This window comes from Anomaloglossus baeobatrachus, chromosome 2, assembly GCF_048569485.1.
Source record: "Anomaloglossus baeobatrachus isolate aAnoBae1 chromosome 2, aAnoBae1.hap1, whole genome shotgun sequence".
Taxonomy (NCBI): domain Eukaryota; kingdom Metazoa; phylum Chordata; class Amphibia; order Anura; family Aromobatidae; genus Anomaloglossus; species Anomaloglossus baeobatrachus.
Window position 1 is genome coordinate 653,349,247 of NC_134354.1, and position 8,948 is coordinate 653,358,194.

Below are 8,948 nucleotides of genomic sequence, written 5' to 3' on the forward strand. Positions count from 1 at the left end.
CAGAACATGGTGGTTCCTCCATTCAACATACCCCTTCTGTTCCGTCTCCAGATGTGGGTGTTCACCACACACCCACATTCACATCTACACAAATGGGGGACTGTGTAGATGTTGTCAATTGTTCACTTTTTTTTAACTACACACCGTGATAGTTTTACATCCAATATCATGAGATCAAATTAATCCTTCTCTTCTAAATAGATCTTTGCAAGAATCCAACTCCCCTGAACAGAACAGTTTAGGTACCAATACAGGCAACACTTCCTGTCTAGATGGTAATACAAATAATCCCCCTATTGTTTTTTTTCTCAGGTCAATCAAAATAATGAAGTATCTGATAATACAGGCATGTTTGTCTCTAATGATAGATATCCGTAAACAGCGAAGTCCTGCACTACACGTGCATACCTGTAACACTATGGGCTCACTCGTAGGTAAGGAAACACAGTACCAGCTGTCAATGTGGAATCTGGATCAGCGTGCAAGTCAAAACAGGAGCAGAAAGTCCCAATGATCCACAGGAAGAAGAATGAGACCGCACCAAAGCTGTAATATTTAATCCGGTAACTCTTTATTCCATATTACTACGGGTTCTACGGGTGGAATATTACTATTCCACCCGTAGAAGCCAAATTACAGGCAAAACGGCCGTTGTCCGCAGCGAGGGGCGCATCCAGGTCTCCTCCACCCGCTTACAGCTTACACCTTTAACCTTTAATATGGAATAAAGATTTACCGGATGAAATATTACAGCTTTGGTGCGATCTCATTCTTCTTCCTGTGGATGTTTGCCTCTAATAACAATGCCAGTACATTTTCCTCCTCCCCTGGGGTTAGGGTGTCTTCGTTAGCTTCTCCAGCATCCACACTAGATACAACCCTGACTGGATCCCATGGAGCATAAGCAAACGAACCCAGAGACACTGTGTCCATCCTGAAGAACTCGAAAACTATGCAGTTTTTTCGAGTTGCCCCAGGACGTCACCCAAAAAGAAAAAGAGACCACGGGGTTGTAGAGGGAGTGGGCGAACGCTTGGACCAAGCTCCACAGGAGGACCTAACTCTAAAGATACCGAAAGCCACATAAACCAAAATGTATAGATATATAATCTTTCTGATCATGCATTCACCAGTGATGACACAGCATTGCTGAATCGTGGTTTATCCTTTTGACCTAATTCCGCTTTTGATGCCTTTTCTCTATATATAGATCTAAATGAATTCTTTAGGAAACCAATCCCTTCTAAAAATCCTACCTGCCCCCCCCCCCCCAATCCTGGGACTGACAAGTACGTAGATGTGGACGTAAAAAACGCTCCAATAATTTTTATCCCTTACATCATAGGGGCTCCCACGTAGAAACCTTTCAACAACTGGTTCTCAAAAAAGTCCGCTCCTTTACCCACCCTAGATAAAAGATAACCTAAGCATCAGGTAAAGGAAAGCTATTCTATCCCTTCATAATAATAATAATAATATTATCATAAGTAAGAATGCTGATAAGGGGGAGGCGTAGTTCTGATGAATAGGACCTGGTATATAGGGGAGGGAGTTAGGATTTTGGGGGACACTTGACTTATGAAAAATTGGATCATGATCCCTCCATAGAAATCTTTATTGAGTATAAGAAAATGATAAAGGGAGCTTTCACTAATGGCATCCTAAATAAAAAAGAAAGAATGGAAATTTCTAGACATCACACGTTATAAAATTCCTTATTTTTATTTTCTCCCTAAAGGGTACTTTACATGCTGCGACATCGCTAGCGATCTCGTTAGTGATGTGAAATTCTAGATCGCAAGTGCGATCTTTCGAGATCGCACATGCGAAAAATGACCTATGTGCGATCCCGAAAGATCGCACTTGCGATCTAGAATTTCACATCGCTAACGAGATCGCTAGCGATGTCGCAGCATGTAAAGTACCCTTAAGTTACATAAACATCCCACCAACAAGCCTGGGGGGGGGGTGTCTGCCCTATAATTTCGGGTATACAGTTAGGTCCAGAAATATTTGGACAATGACACAAGTTTTATTTTAGCTGTTTACAAAAACATGTTCAGAAATACAATTATATATATAATATGGGCTGAAAGTGCACACTCCCAGCTGCAATATGAGAGTTTTCACATCCAAATCGGAGAAAGGGTTTAGGAATCATAGCTCTGTAATGCATAGCCTCCTCTTTTTCAAGGGACCAAAAGTAATTGGACAAGGGACTCTAAGGGCTGCAATTAACTCTGAAGGCGTCTCCCTCGTTAACCTGTAATCAATGAAGTAGTTAAAAGGTCTGGGGTTGATTACAGGTGTGTGGTTTTGCATTTGGAAGCTGTTGCTGTGACCAGACAACATGCGGTCTAAGGAACTCTCAATTGAGGTGAAGCAGAACATCCTGAGGCTGAAAAAAAAGAAAAAATCCATCAGAGAGATAGCAGACATGCTTGGAGTAGCAAAATCAACAGTCGGGTACATTCTGAGAAAAAAGGAATTGACTGGTGAGCTTGGGAACTCAAAAAGGCCTGGGCGTCCACGGATGACAACAGTGGTGGATGATCGCCGCATACTTTCTTTGGTGAAGAAGAACCCGTTCACAACATCAACTGAAGTCCAGAACACTCTCAGTGAAGTAGGTGTATCTGTCTCTAAGTCAACAGTAAAGAGAAGACTCCATGAAAGTAAATACAAAGGGTTCACATCTAGATGCAAACCATTCATCAATTCCAAAAATAGACAGGCCAGAGTTAAATTTGCTGAAAAACACCTCATGAAGCCAGCTCAGTTCTGGAAAAGTATTCTATGGACAGATGAGACAAAGATCAACCTGTACCAGAATGATGGGAAGAAAAAAGTTTGGAGAAGAAAGGGAACAGCACATGATCCAAGGCACACCACATCCTCTGTAAAACATGGTGGAGGCAACGTGATGGCATGGGCATGCATGGCTTTCAATGGCACTGGGTCACTTGTGTTTATTGATGACATAACAGCAGACAAGAGTAGCCGGATGAATTCTGAAGTGTACCGGGATATACTTTCAGCCCAGATTCAGCCAAATGCCGCAAAGTTGATTGGACGGTGCTTCATAGTACAGATGGACAATGACCCCAAGCATACAGCCAAAGCTACCCAGGAGTTCATGAGTGCAAAAAGGTGGAACATTCTGCAATGGCCAAGTCAATCACCAGATCTTAACCCAATTGAGCATGCATTTCACTTGCTCAAATCCAGACTTAAGACGGAAAGACCCACAAACAAGCAAGACCTGAACGCTGCGGCTGTAAAGGCCTGGAAAAGCATTAAGAAGGAGGAAACCCAGCGTTTGGTGATGTCCATGGGTTCCAGACTTAAGGCAGTGATTGCCTCCAAAGGATTCGCAACAAAATATTGAAAATAAAAATATTTTGTTTGGGTTTGGTTTATTTGTCCAATTACTTTTGACCTTCTAAAATGTGGAGTGTTTGTAAAGAAATGTGTACAATTCCTACAATTTCTATCAGATATTTTTGTTCAAACTTTCAAATTAAACGTTACAATCTGCACTTGAATTCTGTTGTAGAAGTTTCATTTCAAATCCAATGTGGTGGCATGCAGAGCCCAACTCGCGAAAATTGTGTCACTGTCCAAATATTTCTGGACCTAACTGTATACTCCATTACCTGCAATTTATCTCATTATGTTGATCTCTTCCTACAAAAATATGTTTTGCGTTTGCCTTCCTACCTTAGGGAGTCCTCTCAATTAATCAAAGAGCTTAGAGAACTTCCTCCCATGACAGATTGTTTCATTCTTACCCTTGATGTTGCTGCTTTGTACAGCAACATATCCCACGAACTAGGCTTGGTTGCAATCCATAAATATTTGGAGGATGATGATTCTATATCTAGTCTCCAATGCACATTTCTTTTGTCGGCCATCAATTTCATTCTCACCAATAACGTTTTTAGCTTGAAGACAGTTTACCATCAGAGAAGGGGCTGTGCGATGGGGACGCGATTCGCACCCAGCTATGCCAACTTGTTTATGGGTGCTTTTGAGAGTCTTCATCGTGCAGTCCACCTTCTCCAAGATCATAACATTTTACAGCAGGTACATTGACGATCTCTTCTTCCTCTGGAAAGGGACTGAGGAGGAAGCCCTTAATTTTGCCATTGACCTTAATGCTAACCCCTGGGGCCTCAAATTTACAGCCACAATTTCCACCAGTGCCCTCCAGTATTTGGACCTTTTGATGAAGTGGGGAGAGTGTTCACTTCCACCTATTTATCCGCCCCACACACTTATTCTATATAAAATATTCCCACACACACTGACCCCCCTTCAGTATAATATCCCCTCACCCACATGGCCCCTCAGTATAATATCCTCCCACACACTGTCCCTCTATATAATATCCCCCCCATACACACACTGCCCTTCTGTACAATATCCCCAACACACACTGCTCCTCACACTAAAAGTAGTGGGTACCACAGGGTAATAAATATAAATAAAGGTAGGGGTGCTAAGAAAAACTCAGCAAAAAAAATGAATTGCAGCATGAGAGGAAAAAAGCTGCATAGTAAAAAAAAAAAAAAAAAAAAATAAATGTGCACAGCCAGCTATTTATATATAAATAAGGGGGTCCCACGACGATCCATACTCCCTGTCCCAGTCAATGAAGAAGAGAATGTTCCCCATTGGCTGGGAGACCAGTGCAGTGACCTGAGCTAACATCAATAGGTCAGCCCAGTTCATTGCAATGGATGACGAGCTATGACTTCAGGTTAGCTAGGTATATTACCTGCGGTGATGGAAGCCGCTGCACTCCTGACATCAGCACTTACTGACTTCTATGCCCGCCGCATTCTCTGATCACCTCTCAAGAGCAGCCCATGACGTCAGCGCTAGTCCGTCTCAGACCGCCCGCGAGAGGTGATGTGAGAACGCGGCTGTCAGTGACAAGTGCTGACGTCAGGAGTGCAGGACTTCATAACCGCAGGTAATGAACTTTACCAACCTCCTGCCGGCAACGCTCATCACCGCGGCTGCTCGCATTGCAGTGCGGGCATATGAGGACACTGTAGTGCGGGCAGGCGCTGACAGTGCGGGCAGGCGCTGACATGCTGCAGTGCGGGCAAATGCTGACACTCTGCAGTGCGAACAGCCACAGGGCTGGAGGGCGAGCGGGACAGACTGCACGGGCACCCAACGGAGGTCACACGGAAATGCTTCCATGCGGCATCCGGGGATTTTGCGGGCCCATTGACTTGTATTGAGTCACGATCCATTATTACGGAACAGAATAGGACATGTTCCATAATAATGGAACGGACATATGGCAAATGCTTCCATGTGCCATCCGATCCTACACAAAAGACATTGAAAAGATGGTCCTGTCCGTGGGTCCGCAAAAAAAAAGGAACTGACCAGGACAGACTGAACCAGTAGGCTACACAATCATGGGGAAGACTGCTGACTTGAGAGATGTCCAGAAGGCAGTCACTAACACTCCACAAGGAGGGTAAGCCACAAAAGGTCATTCCTAAGGAAACTGGCTGTATCCAAGCATATTAATGGAAATTTGAGTGGAAGGAAAAAGTGTGACAGAAAAAGTTGTACAAGCAACCGGGATAACCACAGCCTTGATTGGCCTTTTCTTAACAATCCTTTCAAAAATTTGGGGGAGATTCACAAGGAGTGGACTGCTACTTGAGTTCGTGCTTCAAGAGCCACCATACACAGACGTATCCAGGACATGGGCTACAACTGTCGCATTCCTTGTGTCAAGCCACTCATGACCAATAGATAATACCAGAAGCGTCTTACCTGGGCCAAGGACAAAAAGAAATGGACTGTTGTTCAGTGGTCCACGGTGTTTTTTTCAGATGAAAGTAAATTTTGCATTTCATTTGGAAATCAAGGTCCCAGAGTCTGGAGGAAGTGGAGAGGCCACAATCAAAGTTGGCTGAGGTCTAGTGTGAAGTTTTCACAATTAGTGATGGTTTGGGGAGCCATGTCATCTGCTGGTGTAGGTCCACTGGGTCTTATCAAGACCAAAGTCAACGCAGCAGTCTACCAGGAAATTTTTGAGCACTTCATGCTTCGCTCTGCCGACAAGATTTTTGGAGATGGAAATGTCATTTTCCAGCAGGACTTTGCACCTGTCCACACTGCCAAAAGTACCAATACCTGGTCTAATAACCACAGTATCACTATGCTTAATTGGCCAGCAAACTCACCTGACCTAAACTCCATAGAGAATATATGGAGTGTTGTCAAGAGGAAGATGAGACACCAGACCCAAGAATGCAGACAAACTGAAGACTGCTATCAAAACAACATGGGCTTACATAACACCTCAGCAGTGCGACAGGCTGATCACCTCCATGCCATGTCACATTGATGCAGTAATTCATGCAAAAGGAGCCCTGACCAAGTATTGAGTGCATTTACTGTACATAGAAATGTTGGCCTACTGAAAACTGAGTTTAAAATCATTTTTCAGTTGGTCTTCTATAATATTCTAATTTTCTGATGACTTTTGGGCTTTCATTGGCTGTAAGCCATAATCATCAACATTAATAGAAATAAACACTTGAAATATGGACTCACCTGGCTCTGAGGATGTCTGTTGTGTCCCATGAATGGGAACAACCTGTTGTATATAATTCTTGCATTGCATATTTTTCCTCCTATCAGGAAATTCCTTATTGTTACTAGGTAGATTAGACTGTATGAAGTTTGTCCCTATGTTCCTCCCTTAGTTGGCTTCTGTATAGAAAGCTCCTCCCTTCTCCTTCAGTTTAGTCGAGGTCGAGGAATCATTACTGAAGAGACATGTCTGCAACCCTGTACAGATTATTCCTTTTCACCTGCCTTTACTTTGTACTTAATACAAGATTCTAGAAGAAAACTACAGCGTTTCTCCTTGTCTTTCTACAAGTCATCGTTTGGGCTGAGTTAACACTATCTGTGGAAGCCGGTAGAGTGAGTAAAATCATACAGTTATCTAAGGGACTGATAATTAGAGTGGTTGGATTCATTGCTACCAGGAAGAGACAGAATAGTGAAAAGGACTAGCTGTTACCGGGATTAGTATACATATATCAGTAAATAACCTGTTTCCAGGAGTGCTATACTGCATACAATCCAGAAAAAGGATTAACCCAAGGGGCTGATAAACTACAGCATAAAACTTTATAGCAGCTTCAGAGAAAGTGCCCTGTAAAGTATTAACCTGTTATCATCAGAACTGTGTGCAGCTATAAACCTAGAATCCCCCATAAGCTAATTGTAAATTGCAGCCAGAGACTCTGCAAATACATCCTGCAAACAGGCTGCTGGCTGCAGAGATTGCAACATTGTATTGGTTTCCCTGACAACCAGTGCAGAGCAGCATTCACCCTTCCTCATGGAGTCAAAGAGAACCCTTTCACTACCTGCTTTAAAGCAACAAGAGGAAGACATGGACTCACACTTAAATTACAGTGAAAGATCTAAGCGGTTTATCAGACCAACATGGAAGGTTATAGAGAACCTAGAAACAGCCAAAAGTGAACTGCACACCCAGACAGCATTATTGTGGCAAAGAGTGCAAAAACAAGTGACTGTTTTATCTGCGCCCGGTGCTCATGAGCTACCACCAGAGGGAGCCCTTGAACAACTGTACTCAACATACCGGTCCTACAAAGAGATTTGTAAAAAATATTCCTCTACCCTGCTGAGATCAAATACGTCCGAGTCTCATAAAGAACTACAGGACTTCCAACAGCTTAATGCTGAACGAGATCGCACCGTGCGCGACATTGTGAGCGAGACTGAGGCAAAAATGGTGCACGTCAGGAGCAGCATCTTACAAATCCAGGTCCATTAAGAGCTCAAGGCACTCACACAAATCAGGCTCATCAAGGTACTCCACCCTCAGCGAGCAGCTCATAAAGGCGCGCGCTGAAGCAGAAACAACAAAAGTACAAGCCATCTTCGCCCAGAGAGAAGCAGAGATGAAAGCAGAATCTGCATGCAGAGAAGCAGAGATGAAAGCAGAATCTGCACGCAAGGAAGCAGAAATTGAAGCCCTTCAGAAGGAATGTGAACATGTGGCGGCCATGGCAAGGCTAAAAGTCTTTGAGCAAGCTCTGGGTGGGAGCCAAGAAGGCAGCGCCAGTTTGTGTGATCTCGACACAGAAGACTCACTTAAGCGTACAAGAGATTATGTGCTGAGCCAAGCCGACGAACTGCCAACTACCATCAACATTCCCGTCAGTGCTAACACTTCTCCAGAGCCTCAAGACACTGATCCACCTACAGCTTCCAGGTCAGTCCAATGCACCTCAGACTTTCAAGCCTGAACCAGCTTCATATTCCAATGCACAGCCACACCCTGCGCATCAGCAACCTCCGTATGCCCATGTCTACATGCAACCTAACATGCCGGCAAGGCGCTACACTCCCAACAACTATGTAGTTCCAGCCCCGTATACAACAGAGATTGTACACACCAAACCGATCACTGGTCTAAACGACCACGCCACTCCATACTTTCCCATGTTCCCAAACCAAGAAGCTACGAATCACGCAACTAGCACCACGCAGTCAGCAAATGTGCCCCACACATTGGAAAGATCAGACATGTCCGACTTTGCGAGGTACATGATCCGCCGAGAACTCACCAACTCCGGTCTCACAAAGTTTGACGACCAGCCCGAAAACTACAGAGGCTGGAAGTGTGCCTTCAAAACCGCAACGTCTGACCTCGGCATTACAGCTGCTGAAGAGCTGGACTTGGTAATCAGGTGGCTAGGGCCACGGTCTACTGAGAGAATCAAGAGACTCAGATCCGTCTACATCAGCGACCCAACAACTGGTCTCGCAACCGCATGGGACAGACTAGAGAAAGGCTTCGGCAGTCCTGAAGCAATTGAAGATGCATTGCTGAAACAACTATACGACCTTCCCAAAATATCTGGCAA